Raw genomic sequence first — 17,300 nt, forward strand, 5'->3', positions numbered from 1 at the left:
TGAGGGACTGCAGAATTCCAAAGTTCAGGCCGACTGCGATGGACGGCGGGCCGGCTATGAGACTCACACAGGTCCCGCTGAAACAGTACCTTGGATTAAGCAAAGTATCGAAGCTGAGGGCACAATGCGCCGATCTTTTCCATGCAATCAGGTCACTGTCGTCGTCGAGGTCTGTTGAAATGCAGCTAATGCGCCATCGTTGAGTCGCGCACAGGGCATCATCGGGCCACGCAAGCTGTAGGACTGCTGTTGTCAAACAGTCTCTGAGTAGGCATCGAAGGGCAATATATCGGTTCCAATCTGAGCAAAGGTGACAATGTGTTTGTTTTGCAGCAAGAGGTCCTTGACTGGAGGGGGAACCTTGTGCAAAGTTAGGACTCACAGATGGCAGAGTCCAGCAGCACCAGCAGGATTATAGGAAGTCTTTTGTGTCCCAGAGACTTCAGAAAACAGGAGGCAAACCAGCAAGCCCTCGGAGTCCCTCTGGATTCAGGTGAGTAGGTCCAGTTCTTGTCTTTAGCAGGGCAGAGATCGGCAGGGCAGAGGTCAGCAGGGCAGAGATCAGCAGGGCAGGTCAGCAAAGCAGGGGAGCAGTTCCTCAGAACAGTCAGTCAAGGCAAAGTTCCAGTATTTACAGCACTCTGTAATTGCACAGACCTCCACACTAGTGAGGCGTCCCCCACTCGCACTCAAATCAATGTATGTAGTAAAGGTACACAATCTTCCAAAAACGGTACTTTGAAATCAAACTTAAATTTTTACTCTTGTTCATCTTCTCTTCTGGAAAAGTTCATTTTTAGTCGATACTTTTGTTTCAGTAAATTATAAAAGCATAACAGAACACTCCTGTGTATGATCGTACATCACATAGCCTAATGCATTTCGGGCCGCGGCCCTTCTTCAGGGGTATAAATTATCTGTAACATTTTGAAAAAGAAAACAAACAAATATTCAGTCTCTATCTTCTGTCCATCCAAATCTCTTAATACATTGTTTTTAAGTTTAACGTGTGCACTGATGCGAAAAATTTGTGATGACCACATACTCATTTGGACGGTTTCATTAGCCTAATCAGTTAAATGCTGTGCTCAGAAAACGCAAAAACATAGAATTACCATGTTCTACAGTTATACTTTCATTTTTTGTGATGTGCGGAATATGGTAAATGAACATTTAAAGACACTCACCCAATAGTGCCTGAAATGGTGTGTAACAGAGCGTATAAGGATACCTGAAGCAAGTTGAGAAACAAGTGCTCGGTGCTGGTACTAAAATTAACAGGCATGTCAGACAGTTGCTGAGAAAAACGGATTGAAATGAAGTCCTTACTGTGTGCTAGCTCTGATTTGTGCCAAACGTTCATACGTGGACGATCAAAACTTAAAAAAATGAAGAGGCAATACCAGTTGAGAAACAGGTGTTCTCATTGTCCGTGGTGAGTAGATCAAAACGATGATAAATAAACACATGTAACTGCTTACCACTTGTAACTGCGTGAGCGCGGCTGCAAAGAAGTCCAACGCAATGTTATTAGGTTGTAAGGCGCCATTCATCAGGACGCCAAGAAATACAACGTGACACGTCATAGTGTCACGTGATGTGACAGATAAATAGAGTTCGAAAAAAAGGTTAAAAGTAAAACACAAAGGTGCAACATGACAACAGTGAAGAAATAATCTGAAAGAGTTACCGTTAAATAAATTGGACGCTTATCGTATGCATATCACGTAACTGGTAAACAAGGAAAGACCCTCAATGGCATATATCCTCTCAGGCGAGGCCGTGTATAATGAAGACAACTGGCTACAATGTATCCTCCCTTGTCAAATGCACGTACGGTGACTAGTAAACAGTGTAACATTATTACAGACCCCCAGGACTATGTTCCATGTCGCTAGTTTTTTAGTGGGGGCTGTCAGGATAAAGAAAAGGATGTTGTCCGATAATCTAATTAATATGGATCTATAAGAGATGAATTCAAATATTGGTCATAGGAAATGCTTACCTTATGAAATTAATATCCTGAAATGCAATATGTAAATAATGTGAATATATGGTTTTTATTTAACTGACCTCTTTTTAATACATTTTAAAAATGAGTTTGTAAGTGGATAATGTGCTTTTTATTTATTTCCTTCCTTGTAAATAGGTATAGGATGCAAATTAATTTAGGATCTGATTTTGTATAATTTATGTGTTGCTGACTGTATAAAATTGTATTGTGCCTATGTCTTTTTATGATATTAATTTATCGAAAATAAAGTATTTTGACTGACTGACTGACGTGATGTGACAGATAAAAAAAGGTTAAAAGTAAAACACAAAGGTGCAACATGACAACAGTGAAGAAACAATCTGAAAGAGTTACCGTTAAATAAATTGGACGCTTATCGTATGCATATCACGTAACTGGTAAACAAGGAAAGACCCTCAATGGCATATATCCTCTCAGGCGAGGCCGTGTATAATGAAGACAACTGGCTACAATGTATCCTCCCTTGTCAAATGCATGTACGGTGACTAGTAAACATGGTAAAAAACAAAAGTTTGTATCCTCCCAAGTGAGGGCTTCTGTGTCATAAGTAATCTACAATGAGAGGTAAAAACATCTTTCCAATATGCTTGTTTACAAAATATAGACCGAAGTGTCTGACAGAAATTAATTCTAAAAAGTGGTCCTTATGTAGGTGATCTATTAGAAACTATCTAGTATATGTGCTGCCACTCAGTGTCATAGATCGATGTCAAAGATGGAAATAAAAATTGTGAAACTTGTGGTCATGCAGTACATGTGGTCATGATAATCCTGAATTATGTAGTCGGTGTAATCAATTGTGCATGTATATTACTGGTTTAAACACGGTTTTCACAATGTAAAAAAGTGAAACTAGTCATATTCAGTTAGAATTTTCATGTGCATATCTCAAATAAACAACTCAATTCCAATCTTTCATTGAGTCCTTTCGGACTGACGGTATTGAGAAAGTATATCCAGTGGATTTCTCACTGTAATGAATGTTTAGTATTGTCCCACCATTGCAACGGTTTTACCTGTTCTAATACACAAAATAGTAACTGGCTAATATTGTGATTAAAGTTCTTGAAGTGTACTGCCACTGGTGACTTCTGGTTTCCTGTACGTATGCTACTTTTGTGTTCATTCATACGTATCCTCATTTTTCTCTCTGTTTTACCAACATAAAAAAAGCCCACATGGGCATTTGAGCAAGTACACCAAATTCTTACTATTGCAGGTTGCTGTCACTTTTAATTTGATTGTAGAGCCGGGTTGTCTGATAGTGTCTCCTTTTATATTGGCATTACAGTTCCCACAATTTAAACAAGGTGAAGTTCCTTTATATTTCTCTGTTGTGATATTAGTGGGTTTCAATAATTGTTTCAGATCACGAGTTCTTTGATATGAGAATCCCGGGGGTGACTCGAAGATCCTAAAATCAGTTTTTTGCATCACCCAATATTTCAAAATTATTCTTTTTATACGGTGACTCTCTGTAGAGTATTTGGATACAAACACTATTCTATTTGTGTTGTATTTCATTTTGGTGGGTTGTAACAATTCTTTTCGTGTTTTTATATCTGCTTTCACTAAGGCCTCCTTTGTTATAGACTCTGGGTATCCTCTGATTTAGAATTTGTTGATACCTGTTTCAGCACTCTTAGCATATTCTTCGTTGGTGGATGATATTCTTTTGAGACGGAGAAGTTGAGAATATGGCAAAGGTTTCTTCAATGATGGTTGATGAAAGGAATGAAAATGTAGCAAATTGTTCCGATCCGTGACTTTTGTGTAAACTGAGTCCTCAATTGACCATTGTAGTTTATGACACATGTGTCTAAAAAATTAACCTGATGTCTGCTAACAGATGCCGTAAATTCAATTCTCTGATCAACTTTGTTTATTCTGTCTATTGCTTCCAGAAGTGTCTGTTCCGGTCCATCCCATAGCACGAAAATGTCATCTATGTAACTCTTGTATGCGATTAAATGTTTTGTCCATATTTCTTGGTTCAAGATATTGTCCAGTTCTAAACGATACATAAACAAGTTGGCATATGTTGGGGCGGCACAATTGCCCATCAAAGTACCCGATGCCTGTATATTCTACTTCTCATTCCACCTGAAATAAGAGTGACATAGTGTGAAGTGGAGTAATTCCATGATGAATACTTTCAGTGATTCTTCTTTGTCGCTGATGGTTAAAAATGATGCAACAGCTTTGATGCCCAAATTGTGAGGAATGGAGGTGCACAATGATTTTACATCTATGGTACATAGGATGGTATTGTTGGTGATTCTTGTTTTGCAGATTTCCAATCTATTCAAAAAGTTGGTTGTGTCCTTAATATACATTGTCATGTTTTGTACTAACGGTTGTAAGTGTTTGTCCAGATATTTTCCTACACGTTAATGTATGGAGTTCACAGTTGATACAATTGGCCGGAATGGTGGTAGAGTAGCGTGCTTGTGGATTTTAGGTATCATACATAGATATTGAACTGTAGGATTTTTCTTAACTAGGTACTCTTTGTCTTCTGTGGAAATGCTTCCATTTCCCAAATATTGATCCAAGATGTTCAAAAGAATTTTTTGAAATTCGTCTGTGGGATCAAAATCAATCTGAGTATAAGTGTTGGTATCACTCACGTGTTCTTCAACTTTTTCCATGTAGTAACTGGTATCCAAAATGACTTTTGCTCCACCTTTGTCAGCTTGACAGACGATAGTTTCAGTGTTGGAAGTAATTTGTGATAGTGCTTGTTTTTGTTTTCGGGTTATATTTATAGTCTTGGATTTAGGTTGCTTGTAGATGTTTTGTAATTCCTTCTTTGTGACTGTTTCAAAGGCATCTAATACCTTGTGGCTCACTGGGGCCAAGTATGTACTTTTGGTTCTTAATCCAAGTAAAGTATTTGTTTTAGATTGAATAGGTTCCTGAATGACTTTAGACAAGAAGTGTCGTAGTAGGATGCTGCGCATGAATTTGAACATGCTGATTTCTGTGTCCAAACAATTTGAATGATGTGTTGTAACGAATGAGCTGCCTTTCGGTAATGTTTTTATTTGAAACTTAGACAATTGATGTTTTGAAAAGTTGATCACAAGGTTATTTGACTCGGAGTCCCCTTTGCTACTGGCTGTTTGGCTCTTGCAGGGTCCCCCCTTGGGCCTTTCTCTAAAAAAGTACGGATATCCGTGTTACCTGAAGATGTAGATGTGTCTACTCCCACATTGGTGCTTCTATTTATTTCACTCAATTGTGACAGACCTTTTTCTGTTCTCACATTTGTTCTATGTTTATTCGTTGTGAGTCATCTGATGAGGATGCATTTGTATCAGAAAATGTTCCATAGTTGGGTTTTTGTTGATGACTTTGAGCGAATATATCAGCCCAATTGTACACCTCTCCTAATTTATAGTCCATGGTGTCTCGTCGCAATTTTCAGATTTTCCTTTTGTTGATTTCCCTGGCATATATATCTAATTTTTGATTAAGATCTTCCAACATTTTATCCATCTCATCTTTTGTCATCATGTCATTCAATTCTTGTTTCAGTTGTAAAGTTTCTTTGTTAAGTTCCTCAAGCACTTTTGCCAGTTCTTCCACTATCAATAATATGAGGTCCAATGAACATTTATTGAGTATGGCGTGCCATTTTTCCATAAATTTGCTGTTGTTTTTGCATAGTGTAGACTTTAGAGAGATCCGTAGCCCCCTCGGGTTTCTTTGAACATTATGATATTTAATGAGTGTGCTGGCGTGTAATCGCTGGTTTGTTATTTTCTTTGAGATATATGGCAATTGCTTGATGTTAGATTAAGTAGATCCTGTACTTGGGCTGATATTTGTTGTTTCCTCAATTAAAGAATAGATTCTGTGTGTTTCTTCAATTGTAACTGCAATGTGTCTGGTCTTTAATCCGTGGTTCTGCTATGTCCTCGTAAGACATTGTGTGGGTACGTGGACTGGTCACTCAAGACTAGTGGACAACTCTGAAATATAAAATGTAGTCCAGTGCACTCAAGGTATCTTGAATGTATATTATTTACAAAAGGTAGGTGGTGCTGGTGGGTTAATCCTTTTGAGTGAAAGAATAGAAAATAATTATGCAGACCTTACAGCACAGCAGTTTTTACTCCAACAAAGTTCTTCCCAAGTCCAGTAGTGTTCTGATTTGGTAGAGTCAGAGCCCCAGTACTTATACTCATATCTGTCTTTGAACTGGGGGGGGTGACTCCAAAGCAGATCCTTGAAGTGCAAAGGTCCCCTTTCATCCCAGCACTGTCTGCCATGCCAGGCTATCTATAAACAGTCCTTTGTGGGGGACAGGACAGAACCTATTCAGTTGTAAGTGTGAGCTCCCTCTCCCCTTCCTACCCAGGAAGGCTATCAGAATGCAGATAAATGCAGATGAGTCTCCTGTCACACCCACCCTTCCTGTGTCTGTCTAGAGGGAAAGCACAAAGTGTAGCTGTCACCCTGCCCAGACGTGTATTGGAGACAGGCTGCAGGCACACAGAATACCGTTAAGAGCAGGGAAGTTTCCACTTTCTAAAAGTGGCATTTCTAGAATATTACTGTCAAATCCAACTTTACCACTAAAAAGGATTTATCGTTACCATTCCAAAAATATGAAGTATGATTAAGCTACTCCTTTTTCATCAGGAATTACAATTTTTAAGTGTTTTAAGGAATTTCCAATGCTAGCCGATAAGAGGAGTAGGACTCACAGTAGTGAAAAATAAATGTAAATATTTCTCACTTCCAGGACATGTAAAACTTAAAAGTACATGTCCTGTTATTTACACATCACCCTGCCCATAGGGCAACCTAGGTTCTACCTTAGGGGTGATCGATATATAATAAAAGTAGAGTTTAATTCTTGGCAGGGGTTTTAAATTCCAAGTCGAAGTGGCAGTAAACTGCACACACAGGCCCTGCCATGACGGGCCTGAGACAGATTTGAAAGACTACTTGTGTAGGTGGCACAACCAGTGCAGCTGGCCCACTAGTAGCATTTAGATTAAAAGCCTTAGATGTGAGTTATACCACTTTACAAGGGACTTACACGTACCCTGAAAATGCCAATCATTTATCTATCAATATGTCTAGGGAAGAAGCACATACATTTTGGCACTGGTTAGCAGTGGTAAAGTGCTGATAGTCCTAAGGGCATCAAAAAGAAACAGCAAAAAGTTGAGGTAAACATGCAAAATGTTGGGGGAAGACCACCCTAAGGATGACAGGTCTAACAATCTTGTTGAATGTTGAACATACACATTGTTCCAAGGCCACTAGACTCAGAAATCTTTCATATGATTCAGTGTTCATAATACATGAACTCCAACATCAGATATGGTCTTCCAAAAGGAACCCAAGCCAGCACAGTGACTCCAAGGGCTAGATGGTTGGCTTTATGTGTGAGCTACAGGGACACAAGAAGCTCCTGAGACCTGTCTTGCATTTGCCCAGTTGACCAGACCCAGCTGGACCAGACTTTGCCATGCTGCTGACCTATGCTGGAGTGAAACTTGATCTCCAACAGGTGTCCTCCAGGTCATGGACCCTTGGTTTGTATCAGAGTAGAATAGGTGACGTTACAGCGCATGCCTTTACATTGCATGCAATTGCAACGCAAACATTTACTCTGACTTTCTGTCGGGGGCACTGGAAGTTGGAACAGATTAATTTTCTATTCCAATTCCGTTGTGTGCAACAGTAGGGAACTAGTTGGAGTTAAATCCAACACCTTCTATCCACTGCACAACACCTTTTGCATTGTAACGAGATGCAATGTAATAGCATGTGTTGTAATAGTTTTGTTGTAAAGACTGTCTCCCATTAGAGTGTACTCCGCCCCATCGGATCTGCAATGCTGCAAATCTACGCCATACCCCACATCGTATTGGCAGCTTCATTGAAACCAACACAGCAAGACACAGGTCGACACTGGGACTCACATCACAGCTCGATGCCGAACCTCGCATTGCTGTCCCTGATGAATGTCTTCATTGAACATGACTAAGTACCTCATGGCTCGATGACAGACCTTGTTTCACAGCTCCTGTTCAGTGGCTTCCTTGAAATTGTCACAGTATGATGCAGTTTGATGCCAGAAATTGCCTCACAACTCTGGGTCAGAACCAATGCACTTGATTCAACTTGACTTCGCATTGAGGACAAAAGGTACAACTCTCAGCAGGACACTTCATTGCGGTCGGCTTGAACTTGTGACTTTGCCTGGTCTGGCCTGACCAGATAACCCCAGTTGTCACTTTGTGCTTTTTGATGCTACTTTTATTTAAAACTTTGACATTGTATATCTATGGTTTTACTGATTGGATTTTGTTTGCTTTGTTTATTAAAATGTACTCTATTTTTCTAAATAGGTTTGGGTTTTTCATGTGGTGTGCTTTCACTTTATTTCTGTTTGAGTGCAGCATAAATACTTTACACATTGCCTCTACTTAAAACCTGACTGTTTTGTGCTTAGATACTAGAGGGTGAGGCACAGATTGATTTATTGACTTTTGTGGATCACCCTGACAAGAATGTTGTTAACTATCATTATTTGACTTCCAGCTCTATCAACTCATAACCCAAATTCTAAGAGAGGATAATCATTCCTCTCCAGTGGTCTCACGCTGAAGTCAGTAATGCTTGGTAAGTTCTGTTCATGTTTCAACAATTATTTTACGATAACGCTATGGCTAGTCTTACTTCCATATAGACCCATTAATATCAGCTTGATGTCAATTGAGTAAAATGGCAGCAGATTTATGTGTCCTCATGTGGAAGATGAGCCCAGATTACTATCGATGCCCAGGCCGCTGGCGCAAACCGCCTCTTAGTTCCCATGTTGAATAGTTACCAAATAAAGAGACGGGCGCTGGAAGCAGGAATCAAGAACAGAGTTTAATTCTCATGAGGAGAGCCAGTCATTTCGGACACGAAACACAGTGTCTTTCGGGAGGTGCTCTAACAAGTGAGCTGAGACTCTTGCTTTTATACCTTACAAAACATTTGGCATTACAGTCACAGCATTGTGAAACGAAGGAAAGATAACCCTATAATCCTCGTGTCAATCCTACCCCACATGTGTTCACAATAGGGACCCTTTGACCTGCTGATAAGAGGGGAGGGCAATCACGCAGCTGAGTGTTCCGTCAACTGTTTAGGATGTGTACGCCTGATCATAGCCCAGGGGGTGGGGTGGCTAGGATCAATAGTGGGTCCTTTGAAGAGGAGTGACTTCATACAATAAGGGCAGTAAATGGTATCTCCTGGCTTAGGCGATGGCCTCGGACACGTGTGGTCAGCCGGACTCGGGGGAAGGGGTCATCAAAGGAGTGGTATTCATGCTGCGTGGACAATCGAGCGCGGAGGGAAGGCTCGTCAACAGAGGGGTATTCATGGGAGGAAAGGAGGTGTTGGTCAGGCGCGGCCGTGAATCTCAAGGACAGGGCCTTGCAGAAGAAGAAGGTTTATGACTTGCCCATGTGAGGAGAAGGAGGGGGTCAGGGTGCGCGCAGGGTCAGAGTCGCACAGAGAGAGAGAGAGAGATCTTATGACCCGTACAAGAGAGAGCGGGGGCAGTCAGGCGCAGCTGGGGAGGGCTACGTCAGCTAAGGCGAAGGATGCCTCTCCAAGAAGGAATGGGGGGGGGTTTGTGCGAGTCAAGTAGGAGAGTTGCCTTTCACAGTAGGGTCGCGCAGAGGGAGAGGGTTTCATGGTCTATGCATGAGAGAGGGTTTAAGATACGCGCAGGAGAGAAGCCGGGGATTCCAATGGGTGAAAGGCCATGGTGCCTGAAATAGCCGTACATACGCATATGGGTACGGGCTCTTACTGGCAGGGTGATACGGTCAATAATTTACAGTAGTCATGGCGCTCACAGGGAGAGGAGTGGGAGAAGAAGGGGAATGAATGCTGTCTATGTACATCAATTTCTTCAACTTTCACAGTCGCCCCTTTTTACATAACAGCAGTCATTTTTGCAATTGATGGGTTTACAGGTAGTCAGGCATCGTCGATGAATTAGCATTTTGTCGATACTAACAGTTGGCGTACAATCATAGACAGTCGAGGTGATGGGCAGAATGCAGCACATAGGAAATTGCATTTTCGTTATGTTCCTCACAATTAAACACACTACATAGCATAAATCTTTTCTAACTTAAAAATGTGACCAATGAACAGTTTTAACCAGGTAGTTGAGAGCGGAATTCAGTTCAATATGCAAGATCTCTTCGTCACAGTGTCTTTTTATCAGTGAGCCATCACTGGTAGGCTCTAGTCCGTGTACTTTCGTTGGCGCTGTTGAGCACCGGCGGTGGAGCTATAGGTCCAGCTCGGTTCTATCCTTACGCGTTGCAGGGTGCGGTCAGTCCTCTGCTGTTAGACCACAGTCCTGTTCCCTAAGCAATCCGTTTGGCGGCGCCTTATGCTCGGCACCTACATTTTCCGTGGCAACACCCTATTCCCACTGGAATGCCGTTCTTTCCTTTGGCAAAAAAGTCACGTGGAAAAGAGGGTGAGTGTGGTTCAAATAGTCGATAGGGGAGAGAGCGGAGTTGGGTCAGGGTTCCTGGGACACACAAAAGGGACCAAGGGAGCAAAGGATAACAAGCAGGCAGGCCCATCAATCGGGCCCAAAGAAGGGGGACGGAGACTCCAGGCACACGTGGGTTAGCAGACGGAGGGCTTCAAGGCGGCCCATCATTTTTCATTTTCCACGTTGAAATTGCGGTCTCGTCCCGTATCCTGTTGCTCTGCGGCTCCACCTTTGGTCGAGGTCACACGTGTCCCAAGATCCGCAGTCGGGCTGTACATCACATCTGACCCATCTCCTTCGGTGATCGTGAATCTTTGAATAGGTACAAGACAAGGTTTTAGAGAAATGGCAAAAGAAGATATCTACGCATGTGAATTCCTCCCTCAATTCTACGCATTTGGGAGATACGCTCATTGGTCACAGTCAGAGATCCGTTACCAAGCAGTGCATGTGTCAGCATTCCTACTGAGTTCATGGCAGGTTTATTCATCGTCCTATTTATACCTCAAGTGAGGATAAATAATATTCCCATCAATTGTGCATTACATCATATTCAACATTACGGAGCATTTCCCTTCAGGACTGGCTAACCTTTTCAAACAGGGCGGGGGTGCCATTATCGAGAGTCAGGCAAAACAAGGTTTTCTCGAGGGTCAACAGTTACTCATGGTCATCATGTTTATATTCGGGACAGCAACTGGGGTCTATCAAAAAATGGGGCGGGGATGCTTCGGGCGTTCGCGCTTGGGTGCAAAAGGGGATGGGGCAATCTGGGCATTGGGGGTCAATCCAGACGTTGGCGTTCGTCTCTGAAGAACAGACACAAGGCGCCATTGACATACAGTTCCCCTATATAACTGGCCAGATTTGGGGGACTTTAGTCGTCTTACCTGTCCTTTCCTTCTCAGCCAATTCAAGTTCATTCATTTTGCAGAAAGGAGAGGCAGTAATATGGCGAGATTCAATCATTTTAGTTTCGGTCAATTTCGCTGAACGCCTTCGCGTTCAATATGTATCAAATCAGACTGGTGCCGGTGGGGCACAATTTTACCAAAAAGAAGGAGAGAAAATAGGGAGACTCTCATAGAGAGCGAGAGTCGTCCGCAATCTAAACGAGCCATTCGGTACACGTATGACATGTAGAGAGAGATAGAGGGGGAGAGAGACGTGTACGTGAATAGGTCATTTAGTGCGCTCACAACACAGAACAGCAAAGGTCAGGTAACACGCAGATACGGACAGAGGGAAGACATAAATCCGTACATTACACACACACAGACTCAGACAGGGAAGACGGCACATGTATTACACATATATGAGACATTCACGACAAGACAGGAAACAATTGTTAGCCAACAAGATCTGTTTTATATGTCCTACGTATCTTTACTATTCTATTTATCTACGTGCTTAGCTCTTTCTACCCTTCCCTCCTTTTCATTCTCGCCAGTTATCTCTGCGAGCGTTCTCAATTGCCAATACTTACACCTCGGTTAGTCGATCAGAATTTAACCTGGTCGTGCTATTTACCCATGGTTGGATCTTAAACCATTTTCAGTCCCTTCCTTTGGTGGGAAGTTCTCCAGGCTGAGGCAACGGCAAGCATTGATCGGGAGAACAGTCGGGCAGCTTGGCTATATCTATAAGAGTGTGAGAAAGGGGGGCAGTGCATTTTGAACATCAGCAACATTTCTAACTTCCTAGACGGGTGGTGCCGTGGCAACCCTTACCCGTATATTTTGCTTTGTCCTTTCCCTACCTAGTCAAACGTCCAGTTACATTATTTAACACGTCATTTCTAGTCAATTTTTCGTCATTCAGTACCTGTCCAGTTTCTATGTCAGTCCATCCTTTCAGTCGCTATGTTCTAAGGAGGAACAGTCATGTTTAAGTCTACGTCTTTTTAAAACTTATCGTTATGAGGACTATACACTTATTCCCTCTTTCCCTTTTCGTCGGTGGTTCGACCGTCGCTCTCCCACACTTCAGCCGACGTTCTGACGTGACCTGCAGAAGGGAGGAAGAAGAAGGGGTGGGGGACAGCATTCAAAGTACATCAGCATGCAGTAGTCCGAAAATGCTTTTACTTACCACTTACTCGACCTATCTCCACGTACCGCCTTTCTTTACCATCTCGGCGTTTAAGCCCAGAGGGACCAGTAATGTCAGATAGATAATCATTGACGATCTGCGTATCTACATGAGTTACTTGGTCGCAACCCTCTTCGTCGGGTGCAAAGGTGACGGTCAGGTGGCATTTCCGTGGTGTCGTTTTAAGGGTGTCCAAAACACTTTTCTGGCTGCCTGTGACACACAATGTAGCTGCTAAATATCTGATCCCTTTTGATCTACATCTTTCATCATACTTATTCTTCGCTCACAGTAGTAAGACATCCAAAACTCATTAATGCAACTGCTACAACCATGCTTTCTTTTTCAAAATACTTTTAATAAAAAGTGTTGATGTACAAATACAGGCCTGCAACTCGGTGGGCCGGCTACAAAGCAGATTGAAACTGTACATAAGAAGAACGAAATTGGTGGCAGTTCATTGCATAAAGTGCAGCAGTGCAATAAAATCGCGTTAAACTTCCCTACAGAGCAAGCATGATGCATGTCAGTAATTCATCTTTAATAAATTCATAAATTCATTATCCAAGTTCATTCGTTACCTAAATTACACCAATTCATTTTCCAAATTATAATCAGTACCCACCCTAAGTCAGTTCATTGTCCAAGCACATACTTAATAACCTTCATATCTACTTTCATTATCCAAAAACTGCATATATATCTCGGGACAAAAAGCTGCGCAATCAGGGTGCAACAAAGTTTATTCAAAACGTCTCATTTTGTGTCGGCGCCATTTTTGGGTGGGGTCAGGCGAGTTCCAGCACAGTCAGAATGTCTCCAATGATTCGTGGTTGGACCGGGGCCTTCCGTTGGAAGTTCAAAAAGTTTTGAATCATGTGGTAACAGTCTAACGATAGTCACAGAGTGGGGAGGGCAGCAACAATTTTCCTACCGGGTCATTCTGGTGTTCCTCCGGAACTGAACAAGTCTGTGCCGTGGCTGCACCTTAGCCATTTCCAAACTGAAGCTGGCGCTGGCAGGAGTGCGTCGATGTCGCGGTTCCCAGTGAGGGGGACGGGGGCGCCCATGCGGAGGGATCGGGGTGCCCCCCGGCTCTTATAGAATCTTCAAGGTTGAGGAGAAGAACAGACATGGGGCGTGTGCCCGTCCAGGGCAGAAGACCGCTTTTTGATGTTGACCCTCTTTAAGTAAGAGCATTGGGGTGTCGCTGGAAGCCTCCACCTGGAGGGAGGTGGGGGAGGCTCGTTCGCGCCGCCTCCCCCTTCCAGCGACCCCGCGCCGTTCCTCGGCTCCGTCGCTTCGATATTGGCCGTGCCAGCCATTGAAGATGGGGGGGGGGGGTCGGTGGCTGCGGCAAGACATCCCCCCCTTTTCTCTTGACATGTGGCGGGACTACCTGGAACTGTCCAGGCGAGGGCATGTGACGGGACCACCTGGAACTGTCAGGCGAGATCATGTGGCGGGACTATCTGCAACTTCCAGGGTTGTCCGACCTCGCCTTGGCTCCGGTCCTCGTTGATGGCCAGATCAGGCAAGAGAGGGGGTGGGGAGTGGTCGGCGGCTGAGGCAAGACAGCTCCCTCCCCCCGTGGCCTGCAGGGCAGCAGAAGAGAAGAGATGGAGAGGTCCTGGCCATTCTCTAGACCGCCTGCCCAACATCATCTCCTCCTGACCGTGGCCAGGCGGGCCCCTCGTGCCTCGAGGCCTCGCCTTCCGGATGGGCGTAACCGCGGACCTGTTGTACTTCGGGAGCTTCCGGAATGGGGGTAGGTACCTATTGAATTGTTTCTATTTCACGTGACCGTTATTTTGGGCGTGGCAGGCAGTGAGGCAGACATGTTGGGAGCAGGAATAGGCAGTGAAGCCTAGCTACCTCGTGGCTATTTTTGTTGTCAAACTTTTCACCATTTTACATTTCTTATTACGAACTATTTCTAATGTTTCTTATTTTTAGTGAAGTCAAAAAGCTCATCAGGGGGTTACTGACTTAGCCTGATTTCTTTTTATTTTTCCTTTTCTTCCTTAGCGTGTTTCGAGCTAAAGCTTTCTGTTAGTAAGGAACGGTGATCACTTCATATTTTTATGTGTCCTTTTCACTAGGGGGTACTTCTGGACGGACCAGACGAGTTCCCTCCAATAAATGGTCCGGGGTGGAACGAGATTATCGATCAAAAGGGGAACATATGTTCCTTCATTAGGGTATCATCCTGGACAGACCGAGCGATGTACTTCCACTTACTAGGGTAGCCTCCTGGACGGACCAGATGGTCTACTTCCATTAAATGGCCCATGAGCGGGGAGCATATGTCCTCCATAAGGGTAGTCTCCTGGGCGGACCATGCGAGCTACCCCCCAAACAGTGGGGAGTGGGTAGGACTGACGAATTCACAAAGGGGCATAACCTACCCTTTACTGCTTGCAAAGACTAGATAGAATATTTCTACTCCACGTTGTTTGCAGGCAGAAAATACCTCAAACGAAACAATTCCTGGAACAACAATGTCCAGGCAACCAACCAATCAGTGGGGAGAAAAACAGGCATGACGGATTACAACGGGGACAAACGTCTGCATTACCTGCCCTTCGCTATCCAGAAAGGAAGACAGAATATTTCTACTCGTCTCAGTTTGTAGACAGGGAAGATCTCAAAGAGCAACAATCGATTATTAATCGATTTCAAACAATCCAGTGGGGAGAAAAGTAGGCATGACGGATTACAACGGGGACAAAAGTCTGCATTACCTACCCTTCTCTATCTGCAAAGAGGGACGACGTTCCTATTCGCCGCTGTTTGCAAACAGAGAATGTCTCGTTCTCAAAAGAGAACCAATATGTCAAGTAGCATTCAAAGCTAAATGAACCAATACCAACAATATCAGTATACAAATACCGATTTCAATACAAACAATCAATCAATCAGGTGGATAGAACCACCCTACCAATCAGGCGTAAAAACACCCTACTTAATCTTACCCGGACCGGACCATACGGACAGTTCTTCATCTCCCTCCTCCAGCGCCCGATCGTTCTCTTACTCCATGTAGCATTCCTGTGGGATTCCAGTCAGGACAATAGGTCACTCAAGGGAGGTCCGTTCAGAATTGGTGAAGTTCTTTCGATCGGCAGCCGGGCGAGGGCCCTCTCAAGGCAGGCATACCCCGATCATTTAGATGTTCACTTCTTCGTCTGGATCTCTCTTACCGAACCTTATGTCACTGATGGACCCCGCGTTGGGACGCCAATTGTGGAAGATGAGCCCAGATTACTATCGATGCCCAGGCCGCTGGCGCAAACCGCCTCTTAGTTCCCATGTTGAATAGTTACCAAATAAAGAGACGGGCGCTGGGAGCAGGAATCAAGAACAGAGTTTAATTCTCATGAGGAGAGCCAGTCATTTCGGACACGAAACACAGTGTCTTTCGGGAGGTGCTCTAACAAGTGAGCTGAGACTCTTGCTTTTATACCTTACAAAACATTTGGCATTACAGTCACAGCATTGTGAAACGAAGGAAAGATAACCCTATAATCCTCGTGTCAATCCTACCCCACATGTGTTCACAATAGGGACCCTTTGACCTGCTGATAAGAGGGGAGGGCAATCACGCAGCTGAGTGTTCCGTCAACTGTTTAGGATGTGTACGCCTGATCATAGCCCAGGGGGTGGGGTGGCTAGGATCAATAGTGGGTCCTTTGAAGAGGAGTGACTTCATACAATAAGGGCAGTAAATGGTATCTCCTGGCTTAGGCGATGGCCTCGGACACGTGTGGTCAGCCGGACTCGGGGGAAGGGGTCATCAAAGGAGTGGTATTCATGCTGCGTGGACAATCGAGCGCGGAGGGAAGGCTCGTCAACAGAGGGGTATTCATGGGAGGAAAGGAGGTGTTGGTCAGGCGCAGCCGTGACTCTCAAGGACAGGGCCTTGCAGAAGAAGAAGGTTTATGACTTGCCCATGTGAGGAGAAGGAGGGGGTCAGGGTGCGCGCAGGGTCAGAGTCGCACAGAGAGAGAGAGAGAGATCTTATGACCCGTACAAGAGAGAGCGGGGGCAGTCAGGCGCAGCTGGGGAGGGCTACGTCAGCTAAGGCGAAGGATGCCTCTCCAAGAAGGAATGGGGGGGGGTTTTGTGCGAGTCAAGTAGGAGAGTTGCCTTTCACAGTAGGGTCGCGCAGAGGGAGAGGGTTTCATGGTCTATGCATGAGAGAGGGTTTAAGATACGCGCAGGAGAGAAGCCGGGGATTCCAATGGGTGAAAGGCCATGGTGCCTGAAATAGCCGTACATACGCATATGGGTACGGGCTCTTACTGGCAGGGTGATACGGTCAATAATTTACAGTAGTCATGGCGCTCACAGGGAGAGGAGTGGGAGAAGAAGGGGAATGAATGCTGTCTATGTACATCAATTTCTTCAACTTTCACACTCATGAATATCATAGGTTTGAACACCTCGTGCCACTTTTAGCCTCTTAACAGTGTCCTATTTGGGATTGGAGGACAGAATTGGCAGGTTAGGATAAAAATACAGAAAATGAATCGGGTGTTACCAGTCTGTAGGAAAATGCTGCCTTTTTATTTGCATGATCGCCCCCATTTTTTGCTGGACTTTTTTGCTGGTTTTTAGACTCTGCCCACTAGA

The sequence above is a fragment of the Lissotriton vulgaris genome, chromosome 3_1 (genome assembly GCF_964263255.1).
Source record: "Lissotriton vulgaris chromosome 3_1, aLisVul1.2, whole genome shotgun sequence".
Classification (NCBI taxonomy): Eukaryota; Metazoa; Chordata; class Amphibia; order Caudata; family Salamandridae; genus Lissotriton; species Lissotriton vulgaris.